Here is a 13,331-nt window from a genome sequence, read left to right as displayed (position 1 = left end):
TCAGTTCAACCTAACCATTCCTTACAGACCCAGCTCCCAAATGTGAAGCCACATGTGCTTTCCTCATCAGGTGAGACCTCGGAGAAGGCTATCCTGCCCGCGGCCTGCATTATTGGGGCTCTTACATGGGTGACAGAGACCCTGAACAGAAACACTCAGCAGGACACCGCACGATTTTGCAACGTCTGTTCTGGTGGCCATCTCTTGCTTTGGATGTCCAGGATTTTGTTTGCCCTACCTGTGCACAGAATAAGACGTCCAACTCTTTGCCTGCTGGGTTTCTCAGGCCCCTACCTATCCCGAGGAGGCTCTGGTTGCACATCGCCCTGGAATTCATAACTGGACTGTAATCATTTTCAGGTAACACCACCATACTCACCGGTTTTCCAAGGCTGCACATTTTGTTGCTCTGCCCAAATTGCCCACCGCTTTAGAGACGGCAAGACTGCTTACAGATCATGTGCTGCTCCGCCTTCATGGCATACCTCAAGAAACTGTGTCCGATCGGGGTCCACAGTTCAAGTCACTTAACACTTAACATGTCACAAAAAGAAATTTAAAAGGATCAGAACACTGACACCAGCTGAATTTTCTCCAATTAACCCCTCACCTGCAGCTGGATGATTCCCAGCAGGTCTTTCTTAGCAGCTTGGAGGATTGCACTGCTTTTACCAAGATAGGTAGCATCAGCGTGCCCTCCACTGTCTGTATAGTGAAATACTTCAGATGGTGTGTGTTGCATTGTCACACTCTTCTTCAGACTAGACTACAAAGACAGGCACAGGAGAGAAACTACTATGGAGGAAGTAGGTAAGATGCAGCAGATACTGTGCTATTGTGTTACATTTACACACAAGACCTGTCACCACGCTTCAATGTAAAAAGCAGACCTTACTTTGTGAGTGATAGGACTTGATGGAGCCTCCTCAATGGTAACTCGAGCTCGTTCCCAGGCCATGCTCAGGTCATTACCTGTAACTCAGAAAACAAAGGATTAGGATAACGAGTACATCTGTGCAGGAAATTAATACAGCCATGTGGCATTTGATGATCGCTTATGTCCAAGGCAGTGACCCACCTGTGCATTCAGTGGGCATAAAGGTGGATTGCAGCTTCCTGTTTGAAGGGCTGTCCTTTACACCATCTGTTTAATGCAAAGTCAGGTGCCAGCACTGGATCAGTTTCAATACAAGACAAAGCTGAAATTGAACGGCATGTAGTGCATGTTTGTGTGTGTGCTTGACCTGTCTCTGCAGTGTTTTCAGTGGTTCCGGCAGGTAACTCGTCCTGGAAGTGGAGAATAATCTTTCATTGATGAGTCAAATATGGACGGGATAGGCAATCTTCAAGGGTTTGCTGGCAATTACAACTGTGTAGCAAATATCAAGTTAAAATAATTTTAAATAATTTTGAATTTCTTTAAGAATATGCAACAGAGCTCTGTACAGCTGAAGTATATTCCTCATCAACAGTTTACAGTCACCAATAATGTCACTACCACACATTCAACAATATTTTACTTTATGAATTAATCTGTTTAAGGCTAGTTTGAAATATAGAATAACTAAAATCTAAAGATTTTTAAAGTACATTGAAATATGGACTTTTTTAAAAATAAATTTCCTAACTCTAAATCAAAGATTAGATTTAATAATCATAAATCCAGAGGTAATTCAGATATATATATGTTACTGCTCCCTGTTTCTGTTGAAGTGTTATTTTATTCATTTTCTATGATCTATGATGGACCAGGTTATATTGCTGTGCTTAATGTTGTGCGAAATTAGCCTGTGCGTGTGTGTGTGCGTGCGTGTGTGTGTGTTCTATGCCTGTTGATACACAAGCACATAACAAGTCGTGTGACACAGTCATCGTGACCATGTGTATGCACATAAATACTGTAGGTGTGCACTAATTAAATCTCCTCCTACTGGATTGAAAAGCTCAGTTGTTAGGCCCAGATAGTTATGCAAAGCCAAAAAGGTGACTCTTTGGAGGCGCACCATAATTATCTGAAACAGGGGGGAAAAACACACTCACACACAAAAAAAACCCAGCAGAATATACTAAATATCATGTTGTAGCTACATCCAAATTAGATGTTTAATTGGAGAAAAAACAAACACTACATCATGCACTCTTTTACCTGAATGACGCGTACAAGTGTCTCAGGGTATTTCTTAAACACTGACTCGAAGGCTGAAGCAGGTAAGCGTAAGATGGTGGAGCGAGTTGCAGCTCGTGCCGACACAGTTTTATATGGAGCTGGATAACCCTGGCAAAATCGAAGATAAGAATCAGAGAAATCTCATCCACATCTTTCACAGCTATCTATTTGGAACTGTCCTCTAAGTAATAAATTGGGCTAAGGATACTTTCCCCAAGGTTTATTACGTGACCTGTACGTGTACCTGTGCTTGCAGTATTTTAATGTGGCCTAAATAACTGTCAACACTTCAACGCAAGTGTGATAGTGTTTAAATGGTTTCTATGCAATGGCAACAAAGTAACAAGATATGAAAAAGTTATTCTATTGTAATAACTGATTTTTCTATACATTACATACGTGGTTTGAGTTCATTACTGCACAATCAGTTCCAAACAACATCAATCTGAGTGTGTGAAAAGGATGACAATGATGTATTTTAAGAAGAGAAAAGCAAAGTCGAAAAGATGCAGCTTTAAATAAACTAATTACAGCAAATACAAAGTACATTAATTTTGTTTCAGGGGCATGAAGGTAATGAATAAACAAATCAAACTGACACAGACACTTCAGAAGGCAAATGAGGACATAACCTAGAGAGAGAAAAAACAGGAGCTCACAGTGATAGTGTCCAGAATACTGAGCAGGCTGTGGACGCTGTCCCCGGGGAGGACATCCTTCACCACTGATTCTGTGCCATCCTGCAATACAAAAAAGAAGAATACAGGACATGATGCCAACAAAGTAATATTAATAAGGTAAAAATATTTCACACTTTCTAAACAAATCTGCAGACATCTAGTTGGATGAAAGTAGGAATTTAAGCAAGCCAACAACATATTGGGATGCCACTCACTTGTTGTGATAGCAAAAAAAGGAAGTAGTTACTAGTTATTCTACTGTCCTCTTGTGTTCATACTTTATCATTAGACGTAAACACGGAAACTGGAAAATAGAAAAGAACACTGAAAATGAATGTAAATTAAATTAGGTACAGTTTTCAGTTGACCTCGCATTACACTTATTAAATGACCAGTGGACGCAGCTGTTGACATGGAAATACAATATAAAGCAATTAAGTTTCAAGATTAGCCTGAAGAGAGAGTCAGATGAAGATCAACATGTCATTTACATACAGTCCCAATCAAATGTTAAGACCACTTGAAAAATGAAAAAAAAAAAAAAAAAGAAAAACATATATTGCATCGTTGGATCTTAACAAGGTTCCAAGGAGAGCTTCAACATGCAACAAGAAGAAATGGGAGTGAGACAAATCATTTTTTACAGCATGTAATTTATTGAAAACAACGCTTAAACTGGAACAGGCTGTTTTACAGCTGATCAAAAGTTTAGGACCACACCTTCAAAAAAAAAAACCTGTAAACCCCACCAAAACAGAAATCAAAGTTCCAAACACGAACTCAGTAATGAGTAGTTCCACGTAGTAGAGTAGCACATTATTGTTAAAAATTTTTCTTCAAAAGTTTGTTGCGGCATGCTTGATTCAAGCGTTTCCATGAGGTGAGTGGGAACATTTCTCCAAGTGGTGAAGCACGAAGGGCACCTACTGTCTGAAACTGTTGTCCATTTTTATAAACTTCCCTTGCCATCCATCCCCAAAGGTTCTTAATTGGGTTTAGATCAGGGGAACACACAGGATGATCCAAAAGAGTGATGTTATTCTCCTGGAAGAAGTCCCTTGTCCTGTGGGCATTATGTACTGAAAAACCCAGTCCTTACCACACAGACGAGGTCCCTCAGTCTTGAGGGATGCTCTCTGCAACATCTGGACATTGCCAGCAGCCATTTGACGCCCCTGCACCTCCTGAGCTCCACTGAAGGAAACAGCACCTCAGACCATTATAGCGCCCCCTGCATCTCAGGTGGGATCTGTCATGACAGTAACGCTGAAAACCATCAGGACCATCAAGGTTAAATTTTTTCTCATCAGAGAATAAAACTTTCTTCCACCTTTCCATGTCCCATGTTTGGTGCTCTGTTGAAAAGTTCAAACAGTTAGTTCTGTGGTTCAAGGAGACGAAACCTTTGAAGACGGGTTTTGTTTTTGAAGCCCTTCAGTCTCAGATGCCGCTAATGGTTATGGGGCTGCAGTCAGCACCAGTCACGGCATTCATTTGAGCCAAGGATTGTCCAGTGTCTTGACGGACACCCAATTGGATCCTCTAGCTGAGTGCTGGTGAAAGTTTTTGGGGTCTTCCACTTGACATTTTTGTTCTATAATCCTCAGGAACATTTAAGAAATTTCAAATGACTGCCTGACTGTGTCCCACCCCAGCAGTGATGGCGTCCTGTGAGAGACTCATTTCTTCTTGCTGCATGTTAAAGCTGTACTTGGAACTTTGTTAAGATCAAACCATGCAAAATATGATTTTTTGCCATTTTTTCAAGTGGTCTTAAACGTCTGAAAAGCCTTAGTTTAATTTTTTTTTTTAAAGAGCCTCCCTTCAGGGATCTTGCAGGCTCTGGGGTCAAAATTACTTTTGAGATGATATATTTGATATTAAACATTAGCAATGAATTAAATACTGAGCATCTTTAACACAAAAATGCCTTTAACATGTTAAGTGCACTCAATTAATTCTTTCCAAATGTTAATTCATGACATCACAGTTAATTTATGACATAATAATTTATTGCATTAAGGTGTACATAGTTTGGATAGTATTTACTCGTACTATCATTGTCTACCATTAAAATTTATTTGGTGATGTGTGACAAGCAGAGGTGGCAAAAGTAAAGACATTCTGTACTTAAGTAGAAGTACAGATACTAGTGTTAAAAAAGCAGAGGTACTGACTCAACTTCTTTACTCAACTAAGTGAAAAAGTATTTGTTACCTAAACATGAGTCTAACTACTGTTTGTGTGTGTGTATGTCTCGACCTCAAAATGCACTCAGCCTCACCCCGCCCGTTGACGCTTCTGACCTTTTACCAGACAGAAGCTCTCTGTGATAGGTGTAATAATCTTAACTAAGAACATGTGTAATCTACTGAATAAATGCTTTGATGAAATGATAATTAATGTAATGGTAATGATGATGGTTATGAATAGTAGCAGTAAAATATTTCCCTGATCTCCACATACTCAAAGAAGGTAAAAAGTAGTTTTCTACCAGCTATTTTGTGCAAAGCTAACTGAAGCTTGTGCTATATTAATGTAATAATTAAATTTACTAGTACATGGGAGTACAAACTTTAATTTTTAATCGTAATAAATGTACTCAGCTTGAATCAGTTAAGCAGAACATGAGCAGAGAAAAAGAAACAATTTTTTTAAGTGGCTCTATTTCCTGTTGCCTACATTATAGAGGGTGAGTTTGCCTCTAAACAGAAAATGAGTACAGTCAGGGGTTAAAGCTGAATTAGCAGATCAAGCCAATTTATTTTATTAGCACATTTAAAAAGAACAGATGTTGACCAAAGTGAATTCAACAAGATGTAAGCAGATATTTTTACCTGTTGTCCTGGCTGATTTCCAGCCAGGACAACAGGACTGGTATAAAGTTGGTATGAAGCTGGAATTCAGTGAATGAATCTAATATCATCAGCTTAACTTCATATTAATCTCTGCTACACAGATGTGACTAAACTCTGACCATGAGCACCGCAAACTGTGCACCAGTCACACACAGTTTAAATCCACCACAGTACAGCAAACTAACCTGTTTATGCTGCACTAAACTCCATATTATTTTTATGTAACTTTTAAATTACACAGTCAACCTCAGTTTGTTTAGCAGCATGTTTCACAATATGAAAAAACATAATGCCACATGTACAGACCCAACATGTGATTTTTAAACACGAAGAGTTCTCCAACGAGAAGACGCTATGGCACACGTTTTTGCCTCTTTCATTTATTTTTATGCCAGGTCCCCTGGTGATTATAACACAAACAGTTTTGCCTTTCACGTGTTACTGTTTAGGCTCAAATCAGTTTGATGTTTGAAGGGCTGCACTGACCTGAAATAATAACATTCCTCAAATGTTAAGCCAAATGTAACAAGCCCGTTTTGAAAATGCAAGTAGAAGGTACAGATATTTCTTCAAAATAGAGGGAGTAAAAGTAAAAACTTCTGGTGAACAGTGTGAGAAATATGCATAAAAAAAGAAAAGAAAGAAAGAAAGAAATTAGGAACCATGCGCCTGCTGGCAATTTTCCATGAAGATGATTTTAAATTTCTAATTTTCTTTCTCTTTCTTCTCAGATATTAAGCTTCTGGATTCATTACCGATGCCAGTGCATTGTCTAGCGGGCGCTCTTATGTGCAGCCACACAGTGGCACTGCTCTTCCAAATGACACATTACTCACCACTGACAGTGCCAGTTGTGGCCCCTGTGCATAGTGAATCTGAACAGCAATGGCACAAGTACAAGTCCCACACAATGGTACTTTAATTAAGGTTAAAGAACACTTTTTATGACTTTTTTTCTGTCTCAGTTTCTCAGTGCGAACATACAGTATGGGTTACGCAAACACGCATCTCAATTTTAAAATCTCCGCCACTTTATTAGGTATGACTGTGTCCACTGTACAGTAAGAAGCTATTTGCGGCCATCTCAGGTACACTACACTTGTGGCCTATTAAACAACTTTTTAAGCTTATTGTATTTCAAATTTGTCATTAAAATACTTTTTAAAAATATGATTGTTCTCTACAGAAATTGTCTCATGCAGTCCAAGTGAAATCTGAAGATGGTCAGAAGCCACCAGAGCAGGGTGCAGAACAATTTTGCCGTACATGAATTTAACTACAATTTTCAGTCAATGTGTAACTGTTTAAACTGTCCATAAAATTACTACTGTTAATGGTGTCAAAAGCAAGAGGCAGACCAATCTACATCGCCTCCTCATACACAAGACGGAGCCACAGAGGACGGGGATGGACACCAGATGCCTGAGGGGGTCAGTCATTACAAAGGTTTCCAAAGAGGTTATGACAGGTATGCCACTGTGGTACATGGATTGATTTTAGGAATCACCACTTCTTATTTCAAAAAAATGATTGAAGCAAAAACTTAATATAAATTAGCACTTTATACACGCTATTATTAAATAATACAATCTGTATTTAAGGACAGTTCTCAATATATGTTTGCTATATATACCTACATAACAAAATTAGCTGTAAATATGCTTAAAATACCTGAGTGACTTAAAGCTGTCAAATTATACTGGAGCATCAGCAGTCTTTCACATGATTATTCTAGGGATATGATTGGCTGATTCTCCAAATGTGCACACTATGCAAATCCTACTGGGAGCCACCAACACACAGAAGCTTGTTGAGCTAATGATGTGCTCAAAAAGAGATCAAGGGTGACCTCTACTGTTTAAATTCAAGATGATGCATGATGAATATGTATTTTCAGCTCAAGACGCTATCCTGTCTTCTTTCTCCAACCCCTCCCTCGCAATCAAAGCAACCACAGCGCATACAGCAAAGTTCTTAGCAAAGTTCTTGTCTCAGGGGCATCTTTACACAGCCTGCACCTGGGGTCTTACCTGGTGTGATAGACCCCAACCTCTATGGATCTTGTGCTTAGTGCTTGTTCTTGTGCTGCCATGATTAGTGCCTCTGTGCTGTCTTTCAGTCCAGCTTTGTCAAGCCACTGGTAGGATTTCTGGATGTCAGCCACTTCCTCTGCCGGTGGTACATACCGTGCAGGGGCCTGTCCTTCCATGATGGTTCCTCCTGTTCCTCCTCATTCTTTGGTTTCTGCTGCCTGAGGTATTCGCTGAGCAGGTGGTCAGTTGGGGCCATCTTTGTGATGTATTCGTGGATGTTTGTTGTCTCATACTGGACCATGGTGCTGACACTCACCAGTCCCCGGCCTCCTTCCTTCCGCTTAGCGTACAGTCTCAGGGTGCTGGACTTGGGGTGAAACCCTCCATGCATGGTCAGGAGCTTCCTTCTCTTGATGTCAGTGGCTTCTATCGCCTCCTTTGGCCAGCTTATTATCCCAACAGGGTACCTGATCACCGGCAGGGCGTAGGTGTTGATATCCCGGATCTTGTTCTTACCATTCAGCTGACTCCTCAGGACTTGCCTCACCCTCTGCAGGTGGTTGCAGCTTTCCTAGCAGCCTCTTCATGATTCCCATTTGCCTGTGTGATATATCTATATATCTATATCTATATCTATATATATATATGTATATGTATATATATATAGGAACAGTTTAAAGACTTTTTTGTCTCGGTCTTGGTCTTGGTTTAGGCGGTCTTGACTACAAGTCTACTCTCTTGTTGCAAAGTTATTGGTGCAAACCATCGGTCTGGGCATTCAGCCGAGCTTCCCAGTGGTGTGATTTCATTGCAGAACTTTAGTATGTCTTAAGAAATGTTAAGCTTCCTGAGCAACAAGACACAACCTTCGGTGAGTGGGTGCCCTTGAAGAAGAGAGTGGCTATTGCACCGTGTAAACTTGCTACTGGCTCAGAATGCGAGAGTACTGGACATCTTTGTGGAGTAAGCATCACAACTGTGTGTCTGTGTGTGCAAGAGTTTTGTGCTGCAACTGAGACGTTGTTGGCACCAGAGCAAATCTGTTTTCCTGATGAGGGGAGGTTCAGAGAAATGCCTGCCTACATCGAGAACAGGTGGGGGCTCCCGTACTGTTTGAGCGCTATTGATGGCTCCCACCTATCCATCATAGCACCACAAAACTATCATACTATTTCAACCGTAAAGGCTGGCTCGCACTACATAATCATTTAGGGTATTGTTGATGGAAAAGGTCGGTACTGGAACGTGTTTGCTGGATTGCCACAGAGCTTGCATGACACTCAGGTTCAGAGACTGTCCACACTGTGGGAGTTGGCCAGCCGGGGAAACCGCTTACCAGCTCACATGAGAAGCTTAGGTTCAGTGAATACTGCTTATTACATCCTTGAAGACTCAGTTTATCCCTTGCAGGGCTGGCTCGTAAAACCTTTTCAAACACCTAACAGCAGAACAACACCTTTTCAACCAATAAGTTTTTTTATTTTTTGTAATCGGTCGAGCAGCCAATTCCAGTTTCCAACAATGGAAGCTGGAATTGGCTGCTCGACAGTTTCCATTGTTTCCAACAATGGAAATTGGAATTGGCTGGGCCGTGCTATGAATTCTGGGATAGGTTGAGCCACAAAGGATACACCCGACCCATCCTTCAAATCCGGGGAAAAGGAGGACGCATTTGTCGGCCGCATTTGGAGGAGTCTTCAAATTTGGACAGCCTTCGTCGCATCGTTGTGACGTAATCGGCCTACAAATGCGGCTTCAGGAAGATGCAGCCTCTGAATTTGGACACAGCTAATGAGTTATTAGAAATGTCCTTGCTTGTTCAAAGTTAAGTCGCTCCCAATGAAATATGTACCATACCTTTCGTCTTCAGACTGCAAGTCTGATGTGTCACAGAGTTCACTTCTTATTGCTTAAATGTTTCTAGAGGAGGATATGGAGGCCATGAAAGCTTCTCCCCATTTATCCAGGAACAAGGGACAATTTAAGCTTAGCTGAGCTTTGTTACACCAAGACTGCTGTTCAACTGCCACACTCAGTGGCAACTAATTCTGGGTGATGGTAGGGGACACTGGAAGTAAGACTCCGTGTAACAAAACATTTGGAAGATTACAAACATGTCATTAACTACTTTCACAATATTGCAAACAATAGCAACGACATCTACAACTCGTACACAGTTATCCCCTCCTGTTCTGAATGGTCTATTTGAGTCACAAGTGGGCCATCATGATGCAGATGCATTATCCTATGTACTTTTTTCAGTTGTGATGTGTTTGCATCAGTTTTTTCTGAAAGCCTTTTCACAATTTACTATAAAGGCAAGTGAGTCTTTCACAAGAGACGTTTAATCTGACCAATTCAAGTCATTTTCATAAGGAAATGTTGAGATATTACCTTAAAGCCCAGAGAGTCTATATTCTTCTCCCAGGTATGTTAGCTGGTGTACATTGTATGTAAATGTAATGCCTACCACAGACCCTACATCCAACATAAAATATATATTGTATGTGTTGTACAATGTATGCATCAATTTCTGCAGCTTTCTTCAACTCAACTGGCGTGTAAGGTTCCAGTCCTTTCAATTTTACTAAAAGTTACCTTACGGTCAGATTGGACGGCTAGTTGCAAGTACTTTGCCCTTCATCCATGTGTTTATGAGTTTTCTTATGACTCCAAGACAACATAAACGCATATAATCTAAGGGAAACATTGTAACCCTTTTCACTATACCACCCAAAGGAGACGATATTTGATTCAAGTGGTGGTCTTCATCAGTCATTAAGTGACAATTAGCATCGGTTCTTAACTTTGCATTAACTTTTCGTTCTTCCACTCACCACCTTGAACACATTTATCACAACCAGAATAACCATTATGAGCCTTTGTGTTTTTAATGAAAGCTATTGCAGGTGCATCACACACAAATGGACATACTTTGACTGTCAGCCATTGTAAATAATGTCATTCTTCAAAATGTGAATAAATGGGCCTAAAAACTGATCAACACTTTTTGGCTTTCTAAGACAATGCTGAAGTCTACCGCTTTTGAAAAGGGGGAGTCCATCTATATTAAATATTATATCAGTGTTATTTAATTAAGCAGTCAAGAATAAAGATAGCCATGACACCAAACCTATAGCCAAGCCAAAATGATAGTAATCCCCACCATCCACTATCATAGTTCTTATTTGACCTTGCGTCCTGAGAAATGCCCTGGCACCATTATATATGGTTTATTATATAGAGTGCAGTTAGTGCCTCTAAAGAGGCTGAAAATGTAGAAGCCAAGTGTCTTAAACTTGTTATTTAAAAGGTCAGTATCAGTATTATCTGAATCAACAGCTGATGCAGAGCAGCCAGAGCTCTCAAAACTACAGTCGTGAGCCTTGTGTAGCGATACAGAGTTTACACTCACTTCTGAACTCAGCACATAGCCCCTTTCATCTGCGTTACAATAGTCTGAAATACCAGACACCACTATCACTCTTGGGTGCTTAACTTATCCACTGATACAGCTACGTCTACTTGTAAGTTTTGTGTGCTAACCATCTCTTTAACTGCTGGAGTATCTCTGTGGGGTTCGAGCGTCAGGAGCAGCGCTCGTCACAGCTCTCTCCCTCATGCACGAGATCACACAAAGAGTTCTGCCTGGTGTCTAATGCTTTTTGCCGTTGTAGTAGAATTGTCTCTGATTGTTCCAGCGAGGGGTTTGTGCTAGACAGACCCATCAAGTGTTAGTTCTCTCCACAAGAAAGCATTGCCAATGTCAGAGGAGAATGGCCAGACTGATTCCAGCTGATAGGAAAGCAAGACTGAAAATAACCACTCATTACAAATGAGGTATGTGCAAGAGCATCTCTGAAGGCACAACACATTGAACTTTGACGCTCCCCCAGTGTAACTTTTGTTACATAAGAACAGGTCACTGAGGCTACAATTCACAAGGGTTTACCAAAACTGGAAAAGTGTTCCCTTGTTTGATTAGTTTCAAGGATGATTCGTCCTGCTCTCCATCAGCAGGCTAGTGGTGATTAAAATAATCCTATTCATGCCAAGGGGAAATTGAGAGACAATGCTTAGACTGTTAAATAATTGAAAGTATGATCTCTTATATTAATTATAACAGTTATTAATGTTCTGGTTACTTATAGGATATTATAGCCATTTTTGAAACACATTTTTGGTGTTCCTAATATTTTGCCTCACCTGGAAGGCATGGAGAAATCCTTTTCACCAAGAACCAAGTGCCTTAAAACATTATGCATAAGATATGCCCTTTTAGTAACTAAAGCCCTTGATAGTTTCATTTTTAGTTACTTTCTCTGCAGCCCAAAATAATTCAATTTCTTTTACAATAAACTGTAACAGAGACGATTAATTGGAGAGAAGGGAAAAAAAAAAAAAAAAGAAAAAAAAAAAAAAAGAAAACGCACATAATACAACAGTGTTTAATTCGTAAAACAGCTTATCAGAACACACATTTGGGCAGTAATTGTACATTACAGGCTTAACAGTAAACTTCTTTAGTCTACATCATTAGTATTGGAATGGGTGTCAAATAAGGGCACAAGTGGTCGTTTCCCCCCCCCCCCAACGTGGGTCATCAAAGGTTGCATTAAATTCATGGCACAGTTCCACACATTACATCAGCACTTCATCCATGAGACGTTCACTCTGCCAGACAAGATTGATTCCCTGTGCAGAGGGTTAGGTACAAACAATATCAGAGCGAACTCCATCACCTCATTGGTAAACAGCAAACGTTTTCTTGTCTCGAGCTGTTGTACAGACCACATTTAACCAAACATCATATGAGAACCCATAGTGTTTATCACAAGGTTTCTCTCGCCGTGTACACATAATGTAAGGCTGCAGGCAGTGTAGCATCAGCGTTTATAAGGAAATGAAAGACGAGGAAAGCAAAGTTGCATTGGCAAAGTTCTGATTAGATTTACGCCCGAGGGGGCCGCCGTTAGATATTGTTATATTGATGTAGGGTGCAGCTAATAAACAATGGGTCAATTTTAAGTAAAGAAATTCTTAAGATGGGTTTGTGGTAGTGTAGAAAGTCTTTTTTACGATCAGAAAAGGTATCATGGAAAGGGCTTGTTTTCATCCCCCCAACTTTAAACCATCACACAGTCTATGTTTGTATCTGCTGCAAACAAAAGCAAGAAGAGAAAACAGCCTTGGTGGAGTTCTGGTAATACTGAAAATGCTCCCGAAACAATTAGAAGTTCAACAACAGCAATTTGATAATCATTCACCTCGTATAATGTCTTAAAATAAAATTTAGCAAAAAAAGCAACACAAAAAGTTAATGTAAGAATCTTTGGATTGTTGAGTGTTAGCCACGAAAAAAAATTACATAAAAAAAAAAAAACTTACATATTCACATTTATCATTCTCTATTGGTGTAAAAACAAAACAAAAAAATTAGTTTCAAGTAATACATGAATAAATACAGGAAATAATCGTCAGCACTAGTTACCTCCACCACAGACATAACGCTTTTGTTGTAGTTTCTTATATTAGCAGGATTACACAAAAAGAAAAAATATGAAGTCAGATTTTTCTGACACTTGGAGAGGTA

General features: G+C 39.9%; 2 long non-coding RNA genes across 2 annotated transcripts; both read right to left on the bottom strand.

Moving 5' to 3' along the window:
* Positions 1–573: 573 nt before the first annotated feature.
* On the bottom strand, positions 574–1,484 carry LOC146383628 (uncharacterized). Its single transcript, XR_014800776.1, has 3 exons — positions 1,079–1,484; positions 896–972; positions 574–766 (listed from the first exon to the last, which is right to left on the bottom strand). It is a non-coding gene; the product is annotated as an uncharacterized LOC146383628 (long non-coding RNA).
* A 458-nt stretch (positions 1,485–1,942) lies between these two features.
* On the bottom strand, positions 1,943–2,926 carry LOC146383627 (uncharacterized). The gene is made up of 3 exons (XR_014800775.1): positions 2,827–2,926; positions 2,147–2,275; positions 1,943–2,012 (listed from the first exon to the last, which is right to left on the bottom strand). It is a non-coding gene; the product is annotated as an uncharacterized LOC146383627 (long non-coding RNA).
* Between the last annotated feature and the right edge of the window lie 10,405 nt (positions 2,927–13,331).

This window comes from Perissodus microlepis, chromosome 7, assembly GCF_051167445.1.
Source record: "Perissodus microlepis isolate ML-2025 ecotype Zambia chromosome 7, ASM5116744v1, whole genome shotgun sequence".
Taxonomy (NCBI): Eukaryota; Metazoa; Chordata; class Actinopteri; order Cichliformes; family Cichlidae; genus Perissodus; species Perissodus microlepis.
This window is presented reverse-complemented; position numbering and strand designations above follow the sequence as displayed.